The sequence below is a fragment of the Cynara cardunculus genome (assembly GCF_001531365.2).
Source record: "Cynara cardunculus var. scolymus isolate 2C chromosome LG 8, CcrdV1, whole genome shotgun sequence".
NCBI lineage: Eukaryota > Viridiplantae > Streptophyta > Magnoliopsida > Asterales > Asteraceae > Cynara > Cynara cardunculus.
The window spans coordinates 17,821,732-17,835,282 of NC_037535.1; positions in this window are offsets into that span (position 1 = coordinate 17,821,732).

The following is a 13,551-nucleotide window of genomic DNA, read 5'->3' on the forward strand; positions in this document are numbered from 1 at the left end:
AAAAAAAAAACTTAAAAAAATTACTGATTAAATTTATTTTAATTGAAAATAAAATATATTTCCTTGATTTTTCAAATTAAAAAAATTAGAAGATTATTTAATTAGATTACTCACGAGTTAACGATAAAATTTAGCTAAATACATTTTTATTAATTAAAATTCATCGTTAATCCGTTGGTGAAATGATATACCGACAAGATTTAAGCACGATCCTTCACACTTATTAACATGTTACCGTGTTAGAGTGCCTAATGGTAATCAAGTTAGTCATCTATGCATATATACCAATGAACACTAGAAACGAAATTTAATTAATCATATATTTAGCTAAATTTTATCATTAATCCTTCAATAATTTAATCAAATTATTTTCTATTTTTTTAATTTAAAAAATCACCAACAGAATATATTTTATTTTTTAATTAAAATAAATTTCATCAGTAGTTCTTTTTAATTTTTTTAATTTGAGAAAATCATATACAAAATATATTTTATTTTTAATTAAAAAATAAATTTAATCAGTAATTCTTTTAAATCCCTTTTTATTTTTTTAGTTTGGAAAATCACTGATAAAATATTTTTTATTTTTAACTAAAATAAATTTCATATTTTTAAATGTAAATACTTTTTTGTAAATGTAAATATTTTTTTTGATATTTTTTTTTCGTTTTATAGATGTGGATACATTTTTGGTTCAAAATGTTTAGGGATTTAATCGTTCAAAATATGAAAGTTCATTGGTTTTTTTCAAACTTTTACCACATTAACCAGTTTATAGGCCATAAAAGATGTATATAACATGTTTTAGCAAGTCCAAAGAGTTATTTAACATGTTTTGGATGTCCAATGACTTATTTATTCCAAAAAATTGTCTAAGAACTTAATTATTCCAAACACTAAAGTCCATTGAGTTTTTTTAGATTTTTCCCTTTATATCATGGTACCAATTTTAAATTGTAAATTATATTTTTTTAATACATTTGGACAACCGTAAATTGAACTGCAGGTAACCGCCTTATTTCGGTTCATTTCAGCTCAATCTATGGTTCAGTTTTGGTTCGAGTAGCTAGATATCCGTCTCATGCGGTCCGATTCATATTTTCCCTACTAACCGAATTGAATCAAACCGTGAATACCCCTAATATTATATTTCCCCCTATAAATATTCAATCTTCTTATTGCTAATTTGCTATATTCGTAACAACAACTACAACAAAATTTGCTATATAAGATGTTTATATCGTTTAAATGTCTTAATTGAATACTTTATAGAACTTAGGTTTATAGGAACAAACTATAAAACATCACATGTAAAATCGTTACAATAGGTTTATAGGACGTTTTAGACGTTTTAACAAGTCCTGTAAAACTTATTTTAAGACACTTCTTAATTTTAGACGTTCAATAAAATCAATTTTGTTGTAATGAGCGAATCAAAGCTCAACGCAAATAATTATAATACACATGAATAACGTATTGGCATATGGTTATTCTCCGGAGTAAATTACATTCTTGATCCCTGTAATTTAATTAAAATGAAACGCTTTCAATCCCTTGTTCTAATTGTGTTAAACAAATCATGCCAACTTAGGGATATTTTAATCTCGTTATTAAAAGTTTAACAATCGTTTTTGATTTCCAATAACATGATGCCACATGTTAGTGACACACGTCTCAAAGGTCCATTCCTCCCCGACATCCCCCTCTATCTCCGTAACTGATATCTTCTGTCGCCGTCCCCACAACTACCACCAAGGCCTGCAAACTCGGTCGTATCCGGAATCTAAGAAAACAATAGGTTTTTTATACACCTTGTAACACCCAAAACTCAGAAAATAGTGACTAACTTATAATGTAATGTTGAAAAAATAACAGCTTTCGAATTCAATCCTTACAAAGGTGTAGGTTAGAATCGGGTGAACTAAAACCAACTAAAAGTCGCTATCTCCAAGGTACATAAAACTATCTAGCTCTAAACTCTTCTAAATTGATGTATTACCGTCCCCACAAGGACCTGTTGTACATCTCGACAGTAATAAAATGTTAGACTTAAAGCTAGTGACTTCAAAAATATTATGCAGTATAAAGTTTCTTTTCAAAAATCACAATGACATGCTACAATAAACAATCATTTCATCTTATGAGCGAGTCTTGTTTTCATGGAATGTGGTGGGAACACAAAGTAAACCATGTATCAAAGTTGTCGAGTTTAGCTTCAAGTTCAATGGCCCGGTGTATGACTCCTTCGAGTTTATACCCCAACTTGATTTAGCTTCTACTCGTTCTCAAGATGATGTACATCCCAAGAGTCAACAACCTCCGTATAACCGAAGTAACGAATCCCATTGTGTTCCACCTTGGGTCCCTAGCATTGACTAAGCGCCTTAAACATCTAGGTTCAAAGTGAGGACGTCAAATTTCCTCAGTATCTACACGTGTAAATAAAGCATTAAAATTACTATTTTGATGATTTAAATTTAGAAGATCAAAATAAGCACAATGACTTTTAAAATGTTCAAGTGAAGGATCAAAAGTTAGGAAAAATCATAACCCCTTTGTTTTTGGTTCGATATTGCCAAAAAAAAAGAGATCACAACCCAAATACAGATATAAGAAATAACCACCCAAATACAAATACAAACCCTACATCAAATGTCCAAATTTACAAACAGAAATCGAAACACTAAACCGATCAAATCTAGTTCTACGGATCAAAACCCTAAATTGAAGCCCTAAACAAAAATTGAAATCCTAAACAAATCTAATTTGGTGAAGCTTTTAGTTTTCGACGAAGGGTGTGGCAAAAAAAACAAGAACTTGGTAGTTAATCTGTTCTCGATGCCATAACAAAAACGAGTTGTACCATATGCATCAGATATTTCAACTTTGCTAAAGCTCAAACCAACAGAATAATCAAAAGATGATGAGAGTCTGAATATCTATTGATTTGTCGTTGATCTTCATGCTCCCAAACTCCATCTACTTACTGTTTCTGAGTAACTGAAAATGGAGTCTAGGCTGCAACAGCACGAACAATACCACTCCTATGAGTACAGGCCCCAATCAACCATTTTTCTCCTCTTGTGAAGCTTGGAAAAAGAGATTTGGATGCAGAAGAAAGTGTAAGAATGGGATTGGCATTGTGTTCTCGAATTTGGGGAGAAAAGAAAAGAAAAGAAAAGAAGTGTTTTCGAATTTGGGGAGAAAAGAAAGGGATGGAAGAGAAAGGGAGAGACAATAATTTTTTATTTATGTTTTCGAAAGGGAAGGAAAAGGAAGGAAATAAAAAAAAAGAAAATAAATTTTCATGTTCTTGAATGGGAGAGAAAAGAAAGGAAACATGTCTTTTTTATAAGAGTAAATTACATTCCTGGTCCCTACGGTTTGTTGATTTTCCCTACTATGGTTCCTCAAACGCGTTTATTATCCTGTCCGACCCTGTGGTATGCAAAAGGCATGCTCTAAGTCCCTCCCTCTAACAAATTTTGTTAACCCAGTTAACTCAAGGGGTATTTTGGTACTTTCCTCTTTTTCATCTTTTTCTTAATTTGTATAATAAAATGATTTTATCTTTTTATCATTAATACCCTCTCCATCCCTTCTCCTCCTACCCTCTCCTCTTTATCCCCAACCCGACAAGTTGCATCCTACCTTAATATCGCCGGCCTTCAATAACTCCGACACACACAAAAAAACGTAGGCCACCTTATCACAAACACTGATCACCTTTTCATCACACACCTCAATACACTTACACATATTAACTCATACACACATTGCATCTGTATCATTGTGATCACCTCCCCCTAAAAAACGCGATCATTCTCGATCTTCAAACAAACCCACTGTCTTCATCTATGTTGTCTATATGAACCCCATACCTACTATTTCTTCCCTTCCAACAAGCCACCTCCTCTACCCAACCGACTTCCTTCTACGATGAACCCCCAGGCTACCCTCTTCTCCCTCTCCCTCCCCATTTTCTTTCTCACTGTTATCCTCTTTGAAGTTCTCTAGTCAGGTCAGTTAATTTACTTTTATGTGTGTACGAGAGAGCTTGCTGATCATACTCGAATAAAAAAGAAAAAAAAATAGCAAAGAGGCAGGTATAACACTGTGTGTATGTCTATGTGTTTTTATTTTTTACATGTGAGAGGAAGTAAAGAAGGAGCAAAAATGTGGTTAGAAAGGGTGATTTGATCTCCAATAGCGATTGCAAAAACTCAAGGAAGGAAAAAAGGCCCCTTTGAATGTGTATGTGAGATGAGAGGGAAAAACAGTGAGTGAGGGAGTCCAACAATGAGGAAGTTCGACAGTGGATGTTGCATTATTGATGAAAAGAAAACGATGGGTTTCATCAGCAAGGATGTGAAAAGGATGATGGTGGAGTGCCGATGGTTTTTCTGCCAGAGAAGAAGAAACAGTAATGGAGGGAGAACAAAGTTGCAGTTGAGGGATGAGTCTCACTGGAGGGAGGAGGAGAGAGACATTGGTCAACGACAAAGGTGTTTGGTGGAGGGTTGACCAGAGTGCCGGGGGGGGGGGGGGGGGGGGGGGAAGTGAGTATTTCACGAAGACGATGGTAATCTATAGGTATTGTGTTTGCATTATACACACACACACACACACATATATATATATAATATTTTTAAAAGTATATATGATATTAGAATAGGTTATAGTTTTGGTCGTTGTGATAAAAGACAAAAGAAAGAGGCTAAAAGATGAAAATATCCTTTGTCTTAATTGTGTTAACAAAATCATTTTTATTCCATTAGAGGGAGGGATTTGAAGCATGCATTTTTGCATACCATAGGTACCGAGAGCGTAATAAACGCGTTTTAGGGACCTTAGTCAAACAACGCAAACCACAGGGACCGAGAGTGTAATTTACTCTTCTTATAAATATACTGTTTAAAAATATGTTCTTTTATTATGAAAGGTTGGTTGTTTTGTAATTTTAAAAATCCTTTTAAAATGTTTTAATTTATTTTCCTCCCACGTTTTAAAATAAAGTTTTGGAAGAAAAATTATGATTTCTTTCCTTCCGTTTCCTTTCCCTCCTAAAAAAGTTTTGAGAACACGATTTTTTTTTTGCTTTCCTCCTCTTTTCCCTCTCTTTTTTTCTTGTAAAAAAATGTTTCAAAAATATACCGTGGAGGACGATGCAGAGACGTTTTCATATATGGGCTTGAGTGGGTTTGAAGATCTAGGGACGGTTTTCATAAAAGTGATAAGATTTTTCATTTAATTTTTTATTTATTTTTATTAAAAATATTAATATAGGTTTTACTTTTTTTTAAAGTAAATTAAAATTAAGTGAAAAGCCTGAAATGCCCCTGACTTGAGAGACACATGGCATTGCCTAACGACATATATTCAAACGGTGTATGTGAGAGGGGCAAGTTTGGGCTACAAAACTCGAATTTTCGACTAAGAATGTAATTTATGTTTCGGAGGGACCAAAACCAAAAAGCAGGTATTCATGAGGGACCAAATTTGTAATTCACCCTATATTATGGCAAACATAATAAAAGTATATATAGATTTTTAATTTTTTTTAATATAAATTAAGGAAAAAGGGTAAAATAACTAAAATAACCTTCGGGTTGATCTAATTAACGAAATTTGTATAGCAAAGTAAGGGCGAGGGACTGAATGCATTATAAATACATATCATAGGGATCAAATACATAATTATTTCATTTTATAATTCTAGGATGTTATTTCTTTTAAATCATAGGGATAAAAAATGTAATTTACTCTATCTTTTATATACTTATAGAGTAAATTACACTTTTGGTCCCTATGATTGCCACTCGTCATCAAATCCCATCCCTATTTTAAAATAATTACATTTTCGATCTATGTAGTTGTCACTTTGTTACTTTTGACTAGTGTGGTTGACTTTGTTTTTAGATTTGATAACCCTGACTAATCCATCATTAATTAGTGATAGATATAAGCTGGCGTTAAAATTCGTCAACTAATACTCTTTGTCTAGTAGTGAAACCATATTCCAAAATCAAAACCAAATTCCAATTTCAACTATAAACTAGGAGGGAATTTTGATCTATGTCCTTTAGTGAAAGGGATTAAATGTACATTCTCTTAATGATACACAACAAAACCCTAATAGCCAAAACTAATTCCCTTTTTGTGGATTCATGAACCCTAATTTTTAGCTTTCACCTGATTTACCTTTTATGTTAGCCCTTCAAATGCAAAGAGTTTGGGTTTGTGATTTGGATCGCTAAAGGTCACAATGGTTGTGGTGCTAATATGATGGTAGGGTTGACCGCATCTGATACAAAGGTGGCCAGGGGAGTTACATGAAGGGGGTTTAGAAGTGTCAGAGCTTTTTTTATGTTGGAGAGGGAGCAGGGCCATCGAAAAAGGAAAAGGGGGATGGATGGTTCTCGGTTTTCTGTTTATAGAATATGTTTGTATGTGTGTGTGTGTGTATATATATATATATATGGGAAATTGACCAAAATGATCATTTTATACACTGTAGCTTACAAAATGACCACTTTTCAAAGGTTTTTAACAAAACGACCATGCAAATCGCCCCGGGGGTGATTTTGAACAGAAGGTACGAATGGGTCCCACATGTATCTGATTTGGGGGGGGGGGAAATCAGATATTGGAAATCATTGCACTGTAACGCAATCCAGGGAATTACGATCTTTCCCATCTAGCGTAACCAGCTTCCTCAAGATATTGAGCGACGTTAGGTAGACTGTGTCGTATCAAATCCATTGTAGCTTCAAAGTATGACATCCTATAAGCTTTGCATGCCTCCTAGAACATCCACCTTTTTATTTTGTCTCTATTCGAGGTTAGGCACAAGTTCTGGCTCAAATGACGACAACAAAATCTGTGGTGCGCGTTGGGGAATACCGTTTTAATGGCCAACTCGATAGAAGCAGCCTTATCATTTATGAAGGTTAAATTGGGGACTTCACTGATACATTGCCTCAATTTATATAAAAACCATGTCCATGACGGGCCACTTTCTATCTTCCCCACTCGCATTACGATTGGTATGATCTGGTTGTTTCCATCTATGCCGATTGCTAAGAACATGATGTCCACATATGACCCATTTAGATGGGGCACCGTCCATTATAAGAAGCGGTCATAGGTGTCTTAGAAACGAGTGGATTTGCAGATGAACGAGGTTACAAATATAAACTTTAAAACATAAAATTAAATTAAGAATTCAAAAATATAATGAAAATTATTACCGAACAACTGAGTACGACAAACAACATGTCGAATCGTCATAATTCATCAAGAGCGATCTCAGTCACAATCCCCGGATTTGCTATCTTCAGATTGTGACAATAAATCGGGAGTAGGTTAAACGACGATTCAGAGGTCCCCGTCAACAGTTGTAAGGAATACATCTTTGATCACCATGTTGTAGGATATGCTAATATTGAACCGTTGGTTCACATCTTCCATGATTTCTTTTCTACGGTACACTCTCCTACAATCCTTCAAACTCGCTGCCAATATATGGCCCAAAACCTTTTTATTCGCATTACGGTGGTTTGGGTGGATTTGGGACCTTGAACAAGCTAGTGTGTTCGACATGCAATTTTCAAACCCGAAACATACTAGTACCATCGAAAGAAACCGCCATTAAACGCCAATCACAAACCGAAGAGGAGTGACACACTGCCTCGTAGCGGTGTTTGGATATTTTTTTAACCTTTATCTGGAAGTTTTCATAAACGCATTTTAATCCTGATACGAGCTGCAGTGCTTCCTTTGAGTCAAAGGTTTGGAGAACTTTTACATGTGATGTAGGATGGTAGAAATGTTTCCCTGTCTAGGTTTGATAACAAAGGCTGGGCAAGGTGTTGGATCGGGCATACCCCAAAAACTATGCCTTATAGGATAAATTTATTCATCATCTGAGTTATTGTTTTCTGGAATATTTAAAATTTCTGCTACAACAGAAACATCTTCATCCATATTTACCTCCCACAATGTTTATGACTGTTTCGGAGACTAGTTCAGGAACTAGTCCGAAGACTGTATTGGAGACTGGTTCAAATCTTGAACCAAATAAATATCATGATCAACAATATTTATTGGTTCAAAATTATCAGCCGGTTGATTATCAGGTTCATTAACTATGGCAAGACCATGTTGATTGATTCCGACAACATTGTAGGTATGAGCGCCACTACCACCGGAGAAGAAATTATTTGGTTGATTGAATCCGACAGCAAAATATGGATTTCCATTACTTCCATCGGGGAAGAAATTGTTCGGTTGATTTATTTCGGCCGAAAAAATATGGATTTCCTCTACTACCACCAGTGAAGAAATAACCTAATTGATTGACGGTAGAACCGTATGGATTTCCACCACTACCACCAGGGTAAAAAGCACCGGTTTGATTCCAGAAAGACCATATGGGTTTGCACCACTACTACCGGGGAAAACATACTTGGTTGATGGATTAGACACTTGATGGATTAGACACTTGATGGATTTATACCATAACCACCATTGTCGACAATAAAGAGTCAAAATTTGCGATAAATTTTGATGAACAACATTCTGGAACATCACCACATCGTCATCGTCGCGTAGCTCAAATAATTCACAACTCAAATTATTTTTATAAAATAACCTAAAAGGACTACGTAAACTTAATTTTTTCACGTTTAACCAAACCAGAATGTGTTATTGACGAAGACGAAGGTAATATACGTTTGGGGGCTCCTAACGACATATACTCTATGACACCATTTATCATCTGGAATGAACCACTACTTTGAATATAGACGGAACTATTATCACTTTGACGTGATTTCATATTTGTGTTAAAGGTTCTGATGGTAGATTGTGTTTAAGGGTTGTGAAAGTAGAAGTGTTTGATTTTATAGAGAAAACTACAACATTTACATATCATGAAAATTGCTCCCCATACATGAAAATCGTCCCATGCCTTGAAAATACCCATGAAGTGTCAAATCGCTACGTCATAGGTTGTCCTCACTAAAAGACAAATTTCGGGTAAAAATCAGCCCAGGGGGTAATTTGGGGCCCTAGGGCGATTTCCTCTACCTCAGATATAATATCTGATTCCCCTCCCCCAAAAAAATCAGATAGATATGGGACCCCTCTATACCTTCTGGTCAAAATCGCCCCCAAAAAAGTCAAAATCGCCCCCAAGGGCTATTTGCATGGTCATTTTCTTAAAAATTTATGAAAAGTGGTCATTTTGTTAAGCCATAGTGTATAAAATGATCATTTTCATCAATTTTCCTATTTTAAAATAATATTAGATTATACAATACATTTGCTTAATTTTTTTTTACTGAAAATTAAAGAAGTAATAAAAAAAGAAAAACACCATTGAGTTAACATAATTTTTTAATGAGAGTTAGCCAGATGGAAAAAAAGCGTAACAAAATGATACCCATAAAGATTAAAAATATAATTAGTTTAAAATATAAACAAAACCTGATGACAAGTGACAATCACGGTAAAGAAAAGTATAAATACTTATTTGATTTAGAAAATATTTTATAAAATGGTCTTTATATTGTCCTATCAAATGCTTTATAATATTTATAATATATATTTTAATCATTCATTACAAAAAAATTGACTTTATAGGATGTCTAAATTGTCTAAGCGTTTTAATACAATACTCTATAAAACTTAGGTTTATAATACTCTAAAATAAATTTATAGGATGTTTGAACAAGTTTTTTAGAATGTTTTTAAAATAAAATGTCTTACTAACTATTTTATAGAACAATTTTAAAAAAGTGTCTTATAAACTCATCTTTTTATATGGCACTTGTGTTTATAGAACATTTTTTCAAATAACATTCTATAAAATAGTTAATATGATACCTTATTTTAAAAACATAATAAAAAACTTGTTAAAACGTCTAAAAATTTCCTATAAACTTATCGTAACACTTTTAGATACGACATTTTTTGGTTTGGTTCTATAAACTTACGTCCTATAAAGTATTTTTTTAGAATGTTTTTACATTTTAGGCATATTATAAAATCAATTTTGTTGTAATAACTTATACCAATATGTAATTTTTTTAAAATTTAAATTCCTTATTCAATTTAATAACAAAAAATAAAATATTTAATTTAATGTATAATCTAACGACGTACTCCACTTAAATAATTTAACTTTAAATTTGTCAAATTAATTAAAAATACTTTATTAATGTAATTTTTTTTATTTATAAAATTAGTTAGAAATATAATTTAAGTTTTCATTGATTGTGGAGTACGAGTGACTTGTTCAATCTTAGGGGCGTTTACTAAATGCTTATCCAACTACAATAAAATGGGTGTATAAGACATTTCCAATTTCTAAGCGTTTTAATAGATTTCTTTATAGGACTTAGTTTATAGGACAATATTTGAAATACTGTCCTATAAAAACAATGTCCTATAAAAAATTGAGTTTATATGTAAAGACCCATAATCCGATCTTTATCTTAACCTCAAATCATTAATAAATTTCAACCTTAGAAATTGGAAACTTACATAAAATACTGGATTGAAACAGTTAAATCACAGCGGAAGTCTAAAAATTTCTTCTGATCATACAGCAATTACTTAAACCCACAACTGACTACTCTTCGTCAAGACAAGTCACGACTAGACTTCATTTCAAGTCTATCCTCTTCACGCGTAGCCTGGCGCTACGCCCTCTCTTTGCCCTTGCTACTATTCCCATAAGTGTAGTGACCTGGTTGCACTTTTTTATATTGAAAAAAAAAACACGAGTTTGGTGAGCCTAAGGCCCAGTGAATAAACGGTTTACACACAGTTCATAAACTACTGAAAACATGAGGGGGAAAGGACTATATCATACAGCATTGCCTGGCGAACTTCACACAGCATGTTCGCTCTTACGGCTTAACAAGCTTCACACAGCGTACTTGTTTTCAGGATTAAATCCTTAGTACAGTTCCCCCCCCCCAAATTTCTTACACAACATCTTATCACAGAAAACATGTTCACACAACAAACATATTTGTAAAATACAGCAAGCTTGCAATTTAACAGAAACATATATGCAACCCTTAAAAAAACATCACGTAAACTCACAGTGATTGATAGCTTCGAACGTTTGTCTGATGAACGTCACACACACAACTCTTAAGTATCGATTCCATGCTTTCGCTTTTTAGCTCTTGAATACCTCTATTTGCTAGTAAGGAACCAATCTCTAGCTCATCACCTCTATATATACTCTTCGTAACCTTCTTACGAATTAATTACCACTTAATTGGTCGGTTACAAGGCAATTAATACCATTTTAAAAACCCAATTTATTCATTTATAGCAGTTACGATTCTAGGCCATAAATAGTTCTAATAGCCAAAAAAAAAAAAAAAAAAAAAAAGATTCTCAAAAACCTTAAATAATATTTTAAGTTATTACAAACTTCCCCCTTAACAAATTTCGTCCTCGAAATTTGCTTTACGTAAATAAATGAGGGTATTTTATTCTCATCTCACTCTCTGTCTCCCACGTTGCCTCTGGTCCCTTATGATGTTTCCATTGGACTTTGACTAGAGGAATTTCTTTATTCCTCAACTTCTTCACCTTTCTATCCAAGATAGCTTCTGGCCTTTCTACGTAGCTCAGAGTCTGATCTACCTCTATATCTTCCAGAGCTACCTTAGAGCTCTCGGCCGCCAAACACTTTCTCAGAGTTGACACATGAAAATATGCTATGGATGACTTGAAGCTCTTCAGGCAATTCCATCTTATATGCAACCTCACCCACATGTGTTGTTATTCGATAAGGGCCAATATAACGAGGGCTCAGCTTTCCTTGTTTTCCAAATCTTATTATGCCCTCCCAAGGCGAGACTTTCAACATTACTCTGTCTCCAACTTGAAACTCTATTGGTTTTCGCCTTTTGTCGGCATAGCTCTTTTGTCTATCTTGAGCTATTTTCAGCCTTTTCTGAATCTGCAGAATTTTGTCAGCCGTTTTCTACACAATTTATGGGCCCGAAAGTTGCTTTTCGCCCACTTCCTTCTATACAAAGCTTCATATGGTGCGACTTGGATACTCGCATGATAGCTGTTGTTATAGGAGAATTCTATGAAGGGAAGATGACTTTCCCATGACCCTGCAAAGTCAATAGCACACGCCCGCAACATGTCTTCCAACGTTTGGATGGTCCTTTCACTCTGACCATCTGTCTGCGGGTGGTATGCTGTACTAAGCTTTATTTGAGAACCCAACTCTCTTTGGAAGCTTCGCCAGAATGTAGGAGACTATTGATAATGGAACCCCATGTCGGGTTACAATCTCATCTATGTACAACTTGGCTAATCTGTCCATTGAGTAGGTCTCTCTAATAGGCAGAAAATGGGCAGACTTGGTGAGTCTGTCCACTATTACCCATATCTCATCAAAACCTCTTGGTGTTCGGGGAAGTTTAGTCACGAAATCCATGGTGCTGTGGTCCCACTTCCACATGGGTATCTCCAAATGTTGAAGTTTACCAAACGGTCGCTGGTGTTCAACCTTCACTTGCAAACAGGTCAAACATCTCTCAACATAGTGAGCTATATCTTTCTTCAACCCCGACCACCAATACAATTTTCGTAAATCCCGGTACATCTTATTATTTCCAGGATGGATGGAGTAACGAGATTTATGGGCCTCGTCCAAAACTTGGCTACGAAAATTTCCCAAGCGAGGAACCCAAATTCTACCCTTATAACATTTTAGTCCATTACCATTGTTTTCCAGCAATGGACTAGCCCCCACCATCATTTCCTTTCTTATGATTTCTTCTACCAAGGCTTCCTCTTGGATTTTCTTCAGGTCTTCAATCCAACTAGTGGTGACCTCCATCCTTAGAGCCTTAACACGTAGTGGAGTACCCCTTTCTTTGCGGCTTAGAGCATCAGCCACCACGTTGGCCTTTCCGGGGTGGTATAAGGTCTCACAATCATAATCTTTCAACAACTCCAGCCATCTTAATTGTCTCATATTAAGATCTTTCTGATCAAACAAGTACTTGAGACTCTTGTGATCATTTAGTGCAAATACCATCGCTGCCAATTCCAAGTCATGAGTTGGATACCTCCTCTCATGCTCTTTCAACTGCCGGGAGGTGTACGCGATGACCTTCCCTTGCTGCATCAACATACAACCTACGCCCAGCTTAGAAGCATCGATGTAGACCACAAAACCTTCAGTTCCTGCTAGTAAACTGAGGATTGGTGCAGAGCTCAACTTTTTCTTCAAGAGTTTGAAGGCCTCATCTTGAGCTGTCCCCCATTCGAACTTAGCTCCTTTCTTAGTAAGAGCTGTCAACGAGGCAGCTATTTTTGAGAAGTCTTGAATAAACCTTCTGTTGATCCTCTCTCTCATTGATTTGTTGATAATCCCTTTTTCCTTTCGATGTATTTATGTATCTGTAATTTCAGTTCCAGCGATCATACATTGAGCTTGTTCAGTGATCGCTGATGAACTTGTTTTGAAATTCATTCAGAGACAACGATACTTCAAGAAAA